Source organism: Helianthus annuus, chromosome 12 (genome assembly GCF_002127325.2).
Source record: "Helianthus annuus cultivar XRQ/B chromosome 12, HanXRQr2.0-SUNRISE, whole genome shotgun sequence".
NCBI classification, from domain to species: domain Eukaryota; kingdom Viridiplantae; phylum Streptophyta; class Magnoliopsida; order Asterales; family Asteraceae; genus Helianthus; species Helianthus annuus.
The window spans coordinates 6,730,215-6,743,553 of NC_035444.2; the positions used below are offsets into that span (position 1 = coordinate 6,730,215).

General features: G+C 34.7%; 1 long non-coding RNA gene across 4 annotated transcripts; it reads left to right on the plus strand.

Annotated features, from left to right (window-relative positions):
- The first annotated feature begins 4,417 nt into the window (after window positions 1-4,417).
- On the plus strand, window positions 4,418-12,431 carry LOC110893936. Of its 4 annotated transcripts, none has more exons than XR_004874401.1 (5): window positions 4,418-4,817; window positions 4,942-4,971; window positions 5,125-5,636; window positions 6,068-6,234; window positions 11,921-12,431. It is a non-coding gene; the product is annotated as an uncharacterized LOC110893936 (long non-coding RNA). The 4 variants fall into 4 exon arrangements; XR_004874400.1 differs by having other exon boundaries at window positions 4,418-4,744; window positions 4,878-4,971; XR_004874402.1 differs by having other exon boundaries at window positions 4,418-4,744.
- The last annotated feature ends 908 nt before the right edge of the window (window positions 12,432-13,339 follow it).

The following is a 13,339-nucleotide window of genomic DNA, read 5'->3' on the forward strand; positions in this document are numbered from 1 at the left end:
CGATCCGCGACCCCCTTTGAGTATTTCGCGACGATTTTCGATGTTTCGGCTTCGATGGACGATGATACGAATACGATAGAGTTCCTAGTCAAATTACTTTCAGTAGTTGGGACTATATCTAACATACAATCATCTATAAGTCACGTTTCGATGTCGGTTTCGATTGAGTTTGATTGCTTTTCGAGTTTCAATTCGAGTTTTGATTGAGTCGATGGAATACCACACAAAACGTAAAGTAAACATGCACAAGCAACACATAAGGCACACACACACGTAAGCATTACCACACCAGTTTAGCAGAGCTTCGAGTCTCGAGTTCGATTGATTGATTTGATTAACTTGATTATTGATTGATTAACTTTATCGCATTGTTACTTCCTACTATTCACAGTCGTAAATCGGCCGCTTTGATTAAACATTCGATCATATCATTAGACAACACTTACTCCACATAATACAAATAAAACACAAAATCGACTAGTTACAGTCAAAGAAATCAAAGTTGACTTGGACTTTGACTTTGACATTCGAAAACACGGGGTGTTACACAAATAAAATTAGCAAACTTCATAATCACTTTGTACATTTTTGTAAACTAGGGTTAAGACCCGCCCGCGTTGCGGCGCGGGTACATCGTAAACATCGAATGGATTAGTCCAAACGTTATATGATGCATTAACCATATGAAAGCACACATTTCGACGTATCCAATTGAACTCAGTGTAACCTGTATAAGCATTGTAATTGGATCAAACGTAAATTAAATGGAATTCATATAGAACAATCATAACGTATTATATGTGACCCAACTAATACATAGAAAACGTAACGGGTATGAAGGAAAGTATGCACATGTAATCGAAAGGGATTAATTAGAGCTTTCGGAAAAAAAGGGAGAAAAAGAAACCATAATTTGACTCCACTCGGTTCGAAAAAAACTTTACGAAACATACATAAAATAAACACGAAAACATATTATATTTGACCTGAATCATTTCCCAAAAAAGTTTACGTCGATACGTATAACAACTTGAATTTATACGAAAACGTACATAAAAATATGCCCGTAAAAATGGTTTCTTTAAACGAAAACGTATTATATTTGAGTTGACTCGTCTGTAAAAAAAGTTTACGTCGGAATGTAGAACAAATCATATTTATACATACTCGTACATAAAATATGCACGTAAAAATAGTTTTTAAGTAAAGGAAGTATAGGGGTAAACTGAAACAAAATATTAGTAAAAAAAATAATAGGTTAAAAACGTTCGTAAAACCGTGCCAAGTAGCACCAATGCCACAACGACCTCAACTCTCAACATCGTAAAAATAAAATAGATAAAATGGTAAAAATTACACTGAACGAAAAGGAGACTAAAATCATTGAACCACACACACCCGTTACAGTGTCTTAATGCGAAGAAATTAACTAGAAACGTAAAACGTACAAAATAATAACTTAGTCGATCTCGGACTCGCCCGTTGCGGGGAAGTTTTCAAAAGGGAAAAATGAACGTGTTGCGACGGGTCTGCCAAATATGAAAAAATACAGCAAAAACGTTGAACCTCACATACACGCTACGGCATGTTAACTCGCAAAATTTAGAACGAAACGTAAAATGAAAAACTTGCGAAAGATAAAAAGTATGGGGGACCAAAGTTGTAAATAATAAAGTGTTGTGCCCGCGTTGCGGCGCGGGTACATCGTAAACATTGAATGGATTAGTCCAAACGTTATATGATGCATTAACCATATGAAAACACACATTTCGACATATCCAGTTGAACTCAATGTAACTTGTATAAGCATTGTGATTGGATCAAATGTAAAGTAAATCAAATTCATATCGAACAATCATAACGTGTTATATGTACATAGAAAACGTAATGAGTATGAAGGAAAATATGCACATGTAATCAAAAGGGATTAATCAGAGCTTTCGGAAAAAGGGAAGAAAAAGAAACCATAATTTGACTCCACTCGGTTCAAAACAAACTTTACGAAACATACATAAAATAAACACGAAAACATATTATATTTGATCTGAATCATTTCCCAAAAAAGTTTACGTCGAAACGTAGAACAACTTGAATTTATACCAAAACGTACATAAAAATATGCACGTAAAAATGGTTTCTTTAAACGAAAACGTATTATATTTGACCTGACTCGTCTATAAAAAATTTTTACGTTGGAATGTAGAACAAATCATATTTATACATACCCGTACATAAAATATGCATGTAAAAAATAGTTTTTAAGTAAAGGAAGTATAGGGGTAAACCGAAACAAAATATTAGTAAAAAATTTAATAGGTTAAAAACGTTCGTAAAACCGTGCCAAGTAGCACCAATGCCACAACAACATCGACTCTCAACATCGTAAAAATAAAATAGATAAAATGGTAAAAATTACACTGAATGGAAAGCAAACTAAAATCGTTGAACCACGCACACCCGTTACAGTTTGTTAATGCGGAGAAATTAATCAGAAACGTAAAACGTAGAAAATAATAACTTAGTCGATCTAGGACCCGCCCGTTGCGACGAACTTTTCAAAAGGGAAAAAATGGACGCGTTGTGATGGGTTTGTCAAATATGGAAAAATAGAGCAAAAAACATTGAACCTCACATGCATGCTACGACATGTTAACTCGCAAAATTTAGAACGAAATGTAAAACGAAATATTTACGAAAGACAAAAAGTATGGGGGACCAAAGTTGTAAATAATAAAGTGTTGTGTTAAATCACAAAAGATGAAAAAGTTTGTGTAAAAGGTAAAAATTTGAAATTGATTAAAATGTAAAAGAAAAAACTTTAAGGTTTAAAGTGGAAAATGAAGCTTTTTTTTTGTTTGAAAAAGTTCTAAAGCATGATGTACAAGTCATGATGCACAAGAAAGTTGCTAATTTATATATGGAATAATAGTCTAACTAATCGAACAGGTCGTGTGACACTGACCACATGCTCTTCGTGGATACGATACCTGACTTACCCGTTTCACGTCCCGGTGACTTTGTCGTCACGATAAGTCAAAAATCCAATTAACCTAGGTAGCTAGGGTAAGTTGGGTATCGTATCCACGAAGAGCATGTGGTCAGTGTCACACGACCTGTTCGATTAGTTAGACTATTTACAAAAATGTACAAAGTGATTATGAAGTTTGCTAATTTTATGTGTTTGTTTGGTTTTAAAAATAAATCGGAGTGAACCGACAAATTGATGTTAGTAAGATAGAAATAGAGATAAAGAATTTGAAGTTGGAGGTTGTTAAAAAACAAAGAAAAAATTAAAGAAAAAATATATTTTAGTTAAATTATAGTGATAGAGAGTGAGAGCCTACTGTGAATGCTCTAATAATAAATCTATATATATAGATTAACTATAACAAAATCTTCATATTTTAATTATGGAGATTTTAGTGCAGAAGAAAAATATGAGAAATCTTTAAAAATTGGAGATGGAGACTCCAATGTTAGCGCTTTTAAACAATATAAGACAAACAAACATTTATATATATGTATATAACACCACTAATTTACTTTTAGATTTATACCGATGTTTATCATCGAAATAGAACTCTCAACCACCTACGGAGGAACACATATCCAAAATACCTTAGTACCGCTAAAACCATCTATTATATTCCATGTATGTGAAAGGAGAGAGTGCCACGTACTCGCCACGGCCACAAGCACACCGCGCCACCCCTACCTGGCGTGACCGTGAATTTGTTTCGATGGTTACGTGAGTGAAAGATGAAACATTTTTTTTTTCAATAAATAAGCCAATGAAATCACACAACTTAGTCACTTTCACATCCACTAACCATAACATCCCTCAAGTAAATAGTGAATGTGACTACATCTCCACCAATATCACATATCTTTCACCTTCATATTCACATTCACAAACCATAACCAATAGCCTAAGCCACAACCCTTTGGTATGCATATACAACATGACTCATTTAGTTAATTATCTTTGGTATTGTTTAGCATCCAAAAATTGATGGCGGAATGGAATTGACCATCGTGAGGTAATGCGAAAAATGGTTGTTTGGTTAGTCCATGGAATAGAATTACATTCCTTCTAAACACCTCAAATTCATCCCCTTCACTCCCATGTTATCTTTTCATTTCATTCTCTCTTTCACCATTCATCACCACCACCTACCGTCACCACTGCCATCACCACCACCACCACCTACCGCCTCCGCCATCCACCCACCACAAATTTTATTCTTTATTTTTTCATGCCTACCAAACAGTATAAAGTAATTATTGACTCCATTCCCCACTACAAAACAAACCAATAGATTTTAAAAACTCATGTATCTTGTAACCATTATATCCAAAGCTTAAAAACACACGTTTAATTTCCAAACATACAACAAGGTTGTGGTTAGTACACATGTTTTCCTAACATGAAGGGTCTTCCTCTATTATGCAAACTCTTTGGCTTCCTCCCGGCGACAGCACAGGCAAAAGGGGCCCCTCATATCCCAATCAATCTCACCGGATTCCAACTACTATTATCTTATTATTAATCTTCTCCGTTCACCCCAACCCACCAATCCCATATCGACAACCACTTCTCATTTCCCAATCACTTGTTTCAATATTATTTAATTTGCTGACGACGTTAATACCATGAATTTACCAAAAGGGCGTGCGAGACCCACATGGCCGGTGTTGTTTAATCTGTGCTGTCTCTCTCTCCTTCACTCTCCCCCCACCACATGTACGATGAAATGCTCCTATGAATATTATCATTTATATATCTATATATATTGGTTAAGCTTCATCTTCAACAAGTAAGAATAACCTCAAACTCACTACACTTTTGTTGTTCTTGTTTATCTTTGTTTGAAAAGCTGTAAAGTTGAAAAGTCAACGCCACACACTAATCATTTAGGTTTCTTGATCTTGTTGTTCTAGTGCTGCTCTAGTGGACCAATGGGTAATTGGGTATGTTTTTGTTTTCATCTTATGTGTTTTGTTAGTATAAAAATGGGATTTTTATCCATTTTAAGTGTTACAGATCTGATATCTTTTCTTGATCTTGATCTTGTTTTTTTTTTATTATTTTTATGATTTTTTTTTTTTTTTGATTTATTACAGGATATGGGTGAGATTATGGAAGAAATCTGACAGAAGAGAGTGAGCATATGCAACCAATTGTATAGATTGTATACATTTGTTGGGATTCTGCATGTGCTCACTTCTCTTCTGTCAGCTAGCTAGCTCAACTCACAAAGCCAGTGGAACAACAACAACAACAACAACAGTAACATAACTTATAACATAAGTTGTTATTGTTGTGTTGTTATATCTATTTTGTTTGAATTTTATGTGTTTTTATAATCATTTTATGTGTACTGTGTTTTAGTGGATAAGGGAGAATTGAAGCTTACAGAAAAAGTAGTGACACCTGGACACAATAACCACAATCTACTGCCACCACCATCACTGTATTCATTGGGAAAGGCTGCAAGTTATGTTGACTAGTTACACATCTTTCTATATAATTAACAAATTTGACTCTTTTTTCAGGTTCTTGAAGTGTAAAAATGGAAACTTGGATGAGATTCAAATGAAGAAGGTGAAGAAGAAGATGATGTTGGGTACTTTAGGTAAGAATATTTATATGAATTTTATGTACCTTTTTGTTAATTTTGTACTATTAATCATTATTGATTTACTATTTAATTAATGTGCTTCATACGGATTTATTTTTTTTAATATTTAATATTCAACTTTGGAGTCTGAAATCATGTACTTCTTCTTGATGGAGAGCAAGAAGAGGGTTTTTGTTTTCTTGAAATCATTAACTATATAGGTACTTCTACTTCACTATCTCTCCATTGTTCTTTTTCTTAACTGCAAATTTAACTGTTTTTTTTTTTCAAAGATTTTCACCCAAATCTGATTCTTTACATCCTCTCTTGTAATTTCATGATTTCTGATATAAAGTCAAAAGTCAACCTGGGTCTGGTTGATTTTGGGTTAAAAGTTTATATTTTTCCTTAAATAGATGATTTAATCAACTAGGGTTTCATTGCAGGTCACACTAAAATGGGGGTTTAGAAAAGAAAGAAAAAAAAACTTTTCTTTTTTTTTTATTTTTTTTTTTCAGGTTTGGAAACAACATGACTGCCCAAAGATGCATGCAATAAAATCTTGGAAAGTTTTAAGCTTTCCATATGATTAGGAGGGTTATTTCTTTGGCAGGTTAGTGTGTATGTGTTACCATAAAATTAGTTTATTTTCATAGAGTGATTTAGGGTTTAAGCATAAGTCTTCCTATGAATATTGTTGCTTGGTGTTTTGGGGGCAAGACACAGCTTCTTCTGGAGACATCTTAGGAATGTGTGTTATTGATTAATTTTTTTTTATATAATGTTTTGTGATGATGATAGTTAGTTAGTGGTGTTTCATATTGCTTAGGATTTTTAGAATACAATATAGATGATTCATTGCATGTTTTGGGTCAATAATTTCATGGGATTGTTTCTAAAATTCTTGCCTTTAGTATATATTATACTATCTAATGGAACCATTATAAAATTTCATCATAAAATATATATGGTTATTGGAGATCACTTTATTTTCTTTAGTGGTCTTGCCGTTTGTTGTATTTGAATTTGTTGATTAATTGTATTATTGATGAATAGTTTTGTCTATATTGCATGATGTGAGTGACTCGGTATAGTTGTTAGCCTCTTTGTGTGTGTTGTGTGTGTGTGTGTGGGGGGGGGGGGGAGGTATTTTTGTTGAAGATGGTTTTGACATGATGATTCCATTGTTCGTCTCCGAGTAAAGATGCAGCAGCAATACCACCGTAAATCATATCTAGTAAGTTTTCGTCACAGCAGACTTGTAATCTGTTGCTAAGGGACAAGGATCCATGGTTTGTGGCTTCTAACAAAACCATTATGAGATAGTTTTCAAGGGTTTTGATATTAAGTATAGCCAATCGGTTAGTCGTCTAGAAAGTGCCTAACACTTAGTTAATGAATTAGGCTGGTATTGAGTGGATCGTTATCAGTTATGCAGATGCATTAAGCCATGCGCTTGTAATGTATGCATGCTATGCAATTGATACAGATATAGGTGTGTAACTAATATAGGTGTTGTTCATCATAAGTTGTAACTAGTAACATCTCATGACTTAATGCCTTAAACTGGAATGAGCTCGGTATTGGTACTGAAAATCGCTGAAGAAACACTGACCTTACGGGTAAGCTCCGGCTAGGACTTCAACTCTTTGGCGATCCAAACAGCTGACTGCAAAACCGAACACCGTTAGGACTCGTTATAGGAATGGGGTTATTCCTGTAACCACCCTCAGGCGTGAGAATAAGTCTCGGTTTGGGAGAAAGTATGAATGTAAAGGGAGAGAGTATACGAGAGTAAGATGATTCGTACCTTTGATGTTTACCTCTATTTATAGTTTACCATTAGGGTTTCCCCTAACTTAGGATGGGCTCCGATAAGTTAGGGATTTACATGATCTTCCCAAAAAGTTGGGGATTTGGTTACGTGGTTTATCCGTACAGAATAGAACATTCTAGAATAAACATGTGTAATTGAATATTTATAATAAAATAATAGGTGATGACCGGGTCGGGTTAGCCGATCCGAGTCATACCTCGTCAATCGCCAAATATGGGTACCGGTACGTGTATCGAAAATGCTAAGTACGGTACGGTACCTGCACGGTATTCGTAGGTAAAATTCGGTAGAATACCGGTACCGTACCAAAAGTACCTGTACCGAAAACTCCAAAATGTGGATTCCCGAATTGTTAGCGAAAATAATTTGGTATGGGAAATTCCCTACCTTCAACCAGGTCCTTGACCCAAATCTTCAAAAATAAAAACTAAAAAACAGGAAAGTTGTATGGAAGGCAATAGTAACAATTAAAATTACATAAAAGAATTTAATTAATTGGTACTAATAACTAACCCCTCTAAAAGTATTTCAATTTATTTCACAATTGGAAGAGATTGAAGTAAACAAAAGTATCTTCATCTACATGTGCAAATGTGAGACCTTGCAATCATAGTTAGATGGCAATTTTTCTGAATTTGGATTCAGATTTTTTTTAATGTGTGCTATGACGCAAATTACGAAGTTTGAGCAAATGCTTCTTTGTAAGATGGTTTTGACTTGGTGATTTATTACAAGAAATTAGTATCTAGTTAGGTGTATTAGTGTCAAAACGGAAATACTAATAGTAGGTGTGTGCATGGGTCGGTTTTGGCCCAAAACCATAACCATAACGAACCAGTTATGGTGGTTTCGGTTAGTCGGGTTTTGGGCCTAGCTAAAAATTAATAAAACAATATAATTGTGCATTATTTGGGTCTAAAAGTTTAGGCTTGTAGTTTGCCATATATTAGTATATGTTATTTCTATATATTAGTATATTACATAGCATTTAAAATGCATAAAATGTAAAATATTAATACCGATTATTACCAAATATTTAAACAAAATGCTACGATATAATCCTTAAGTTTAAACAGACGTTCCACCAAAACAAATTAACAATATGATGTAATCCATGAATGCAAACAAATCATCAACTAAAAAAACATCAAATATTGAAAAAATGAGGTAAAAGTCCAAAATCCAACAAAGATATTACTACATGTTGTTTTGGTTCGGTTATGACGGGTATGAAAATGTTGCTAACCTTAACCGACCCGCTGCATTCGGTTATGGGTGAGTAAATTCGGTTTTTTGCACACCCCTAAGTCTAAGAGCATGGGGAGATGTATATTTCGGTGGAACTTTATTTAATAATACAAGTTGAGTGTGGTTTTATTTATTTACTTATTTTTTATTATTATTTAGTTGTTATTTGTTCGTCTGTCGTTTGTTTTGGAGTTCGGGGTCTCACCGGAAGCAGACTCTGTCCCTAGGGTTGTTGTATATATTGAGTATGGTGTTAATAGCATGAGGGAGATGTACATAAAAGGACATAACCGTCCTAGGTTTACCACTTATTATGATACATTCCAAGTAAAACATTACAAAACTTCAGTTTGACTTTTGAGGTCAAACTAATTAATGTTTTAACTCCATAATTAATAATAAGAATTTTGTAAACCCCAAGGAACATGTTATACTTTACTCCAGTATGGCAGTATATACTCTTAAGTTGAACTGCATAACAGATACTAGAAATAGAAATAGAAACATGTTCATGTTATTTTTTCAAGATATTGCATACCTTAACTTTATTTTGCAAAATAAAGATTTACCAGGAACTGTTTTGTTGCAACTTCCTTTTAGTTCTCTATCTACGCGTCTTTCAGCTTGTGATTCAGGTCATAAATGATCAAACTTGTATTGGATATATTCATTAGCTTTGTGGAAACTAATTGTGGCATGATTCGTTATTTCGTTTTACACATGTAGTTACTGCTGTCTGCTGAGACTTTTAAGTTTCACTTTGAACTTACATGTTTTGTATTGAAAATCATTATACACCATAGGTTAAAATGACACAGTTTCCCTAGGTTCTTTACTATATTTACTGCCCATTAAATTAAGAAAGAAAAAGGAATAAGCAATGATTTCTATATATAACGATCGTAACTTGATTCAGAGGCATATTGTATGAAATTTTCTGGTGGTAGAAGTGCATATAGAGTAATTCGCATAGCAGACATGAATGTTGATGTAACTTGAAGACTTTTTACATGATTTTAATAAAATTATTTACTAAAATTGGGGATTTTACTAAAGACATTGTGGGCACATGATTAGTAGCATTTGTAGATATAGGTACAGTACACATATATACACTAGGATATGAGGATGTATTTGGCTAAAGATAGACCATGAGGTGTGTTTGTTTTTCTAATATAAGTTTATGCTGTTATGCAATTCAAGTACTTAGAAAAAGGGAAAGCTTTAATGATGTTGCTTTAGGGATTTGATCCATATTGAATTTAAAGAGGATAAAAATGTTAATATAGTATGCTTTTGTTGTTTTCTCTTTGTTTATGTGGAGAGAAGCCCAAACTTTATTTGCATGGTATAAGTGATAACAAGGACCCTAATTACCTACATTTACTCATACCTAAACTTAAAGTTACGTTTCAATGATATGTGCTTCTATGAAGTTAATATCGGTGATATCACCGATATATTGGTTATTGGTCCCCATGTCAAATATCGGTACCGATATTGTCTGTAATATTGACCGATATATCACCGAGGTTTTCCCGATACCAGTATCTTTCATCTTAGTCCTACCATTCATCTTTCTTCTTATTGCTGCTATTAGTGTTTTAAGTCGTAATTGTTAGTGTTTTAAGTCTTAATCAGTACCTACTTGCTACAATTGTTAGTGTTTTGCAAGTTGCAAAAGGTTAATTTGTTAATGGTAGGAGAGTATACTGAATTGTCAGTGTTAGATTGCTACATCTATAGATTCTGCATGATATTAAAATTACCGATTTCCCACCGATATCTCCTGCGATAACCTATATCTCATATATCGGTCCTTGACCGATATCCGATTTTTTACCACATTAACTGCACAGATGTGCTTGTATAATTGTTGTGAATGCCATGATTCATCGATTCTTGAAATTGAGGATTGGACTAATGATATGTTGCTATAAGGTGATGTTATATACTTATGAACCAAAGGGCTTGTGGCCTGGTGGTACCAAGGAGTGTAGTAAGGTGGTAGTCTTTTAAGTGTTGTGGGTTCTAGCCCCATGGCGGACATGATGTGAAATTTTGGAGTGAATTTGGTGGGTGTGCAACTGTGCAAGGCGTGTGATGGATATCAATGATGCGCAAAGTGTATGATGGATATCATGATGCGTAAGTTGGCACATGGATCTCTACTTTTGAGTCCTTTAACTTGCACACTAACCTAAATGCACATAACGCTACAATTTATATAATAAATATATGCTTTTGTTGTGTATGCTACTTGTCAATATACAAAATGTCATCATAGGGTTGATGAGGTGTGTTAAGTTTGGAGAGTAATTCATTGCAAAATATTTGATTGCCCGCCGCAATGCAGGAATCCTAGGGCGCTAGAGCGTCACAGCTTGGTTGGTCTCTCTTATAAATTTGGATCTCATTCTCTAAAGAATACACTATAAAAGTGTAAGAAGAAGATTCATTTGATCTAGCTAGATTGCTATGTTGTCAAAGTGCCTAGGCGCTCAGGCCGAGCCCGGAGCCTAGGTGCTTAAAAACGAGGGCTTCTATAAATAAGGCGTATAATATAAAATACCTTGTTTAGGGGTTTGAGAGATGTTATAGGGTTGTTTAGGACTTGTTTATGGCTCATTTAGGATGTTTTAGGGGTTTCGCTTGACTTTTATCCTGAATTTGGCCTAATATTTGCACCTCAGAGCCTGAAGGCGCGCCTCCATAGATGAAGCTTTATTGGGGCCGGGGATACCCCGGCTCCCACCTATTTTTCACTCGTAGTGTTGATTTTACCGAAATTTCCCGAATTTTCGTTTTTGTAGTGTAAGATATTGATTTTATAAGAGTCCGACCCCTACCGATTTGGATTTTGAGAGTCCAGCCTCCCCGAGTTTTTGTTCAAGCTCCGTCACTGCACGCCTCACCGGTCGTTACGCATTTAGTGCGCCTCGCTGCACAACGCATTTAGTGTTCCTCATTTGCCTCTTTTGTGGACAATATAATGTATTAATAGAAACTAGTAAAGCGAAGTGTTTCTCGTTTTGTTGTAGGCTTAGCTCAAGTAAACGGTCGTCAGTTGTTGATCTTGATCTCACACTGTGTGTATATATCTGGTTACAATTTTACAATGCAAGTTGATCATAAAAGTTGAATTTATCCATCATTAATGTGCTATTTTTGCCCATTTTCTTGTATTCTAATTATTTTTTATTTATTTATACAGCTGGATAAACAATAAAGAATTGTGTAATGCCATCATGACCATGGACATCCTGCAACAAAACAGGATTTTAGTGCTTCGATAACAAGTGGACTTGGCTCCGGGCTTTCAAGTCAGAGAAGGATGCCGAAATAGCATACGTTTCCTCCAAAACTTGCAAATTACATAGTCGCCCCACGGAGTACAGAACAAGACTTGCGACAACCGCATTATGTGGACAACGCAGGGGGGCGTTTTGGTAAACTGTTTTAATAGGAGTTTACCCGGGTGAGGCTGCGTAACTTTCCCAACTAGACCATGATCTAAAAAAAGCTGCTTTGAAGTTATCTCCAACAATAGTTATATCGGGTGAGGATCAAAACAGGTATATTTGTTGTTAACATTTCATGACATCTTTGCACTCTTTTTTCTGGCAAGACCGAACGCGTGTTTTAAATATTACAGCTTGGTTCAGCTCGTTTTTGTTCAACAATCTCGATATTCTTCATCTATCAAAGATGTGTTTGATGGTTTTTTTCCTACTTTTAATAATTTCTGACTAGATGGATCCGCTAGTAGGTTTAATTGTTTCGGTGAATATTATACTGCGTTTTGACGCAGGTCTTTGTTCCTGGTTTAACTTGCGGCTATTCAGCGTTGTGTGCAGTCATGGGCGTATGGAGTCGCCTTTTGCCATTGGGTTACCCCGGGTAGTCGGACATTGATTTTGTTGGTCATTAAAAAAAAAGTAAAAAAGTTACCGTCAGGTAACAGGTGTTTTTAAATGTTACAAAGTTATTAAAAATAAAGAGTAAATTACGATTTTGGCCCATGTGGTTATATCACTTTTACCCTTTTTAGCCCAAAAAAGAATTTTTAACATCTGAGTCTCTAACGTCTTTTTTTCTAACCTTTTTGGCCCCTAACGTCTTTTTTTCTAACCTTTTTGGCCCCTAACATTTAATGGATGGGGTTAGTGTCAGGGGTCAAAAGGGTTAGAAAAAAGACGTTAGGGGTTCATATGTTAAAAAATTCTTTTTTGGGCTAAAAGTATAAAAGTGATATAACCATAGGGATCAAAATCATAATTTACTCAAAAATAAAATTAAAAATAAATAAGACAAAAGGTTGTGTGTAAATATTTGGTTGGATGTAAAATTTAATGGGTAAGATGGGATGGGACGTTACAACAGTAACGCTCGTCAACAAAAGGTGGGGGCGGTGTGCGGGACGCTATTAGATTGAGGTGGAGTGGGGCGTGAGCCCACTACATAATACAAATCGTCCGTCTAAATACAAAAAAAAAAATCCTATGTTTTTTTTTTATAAATTATTATTTTTACCTTTTAAATCTAGTGTAGTAGTTTCATATATGTCAAGAAATTATGGTTTTAATGAAAGAATTTCTTCAAATCAATATGAAGAGAAGATTAACAGTCACTA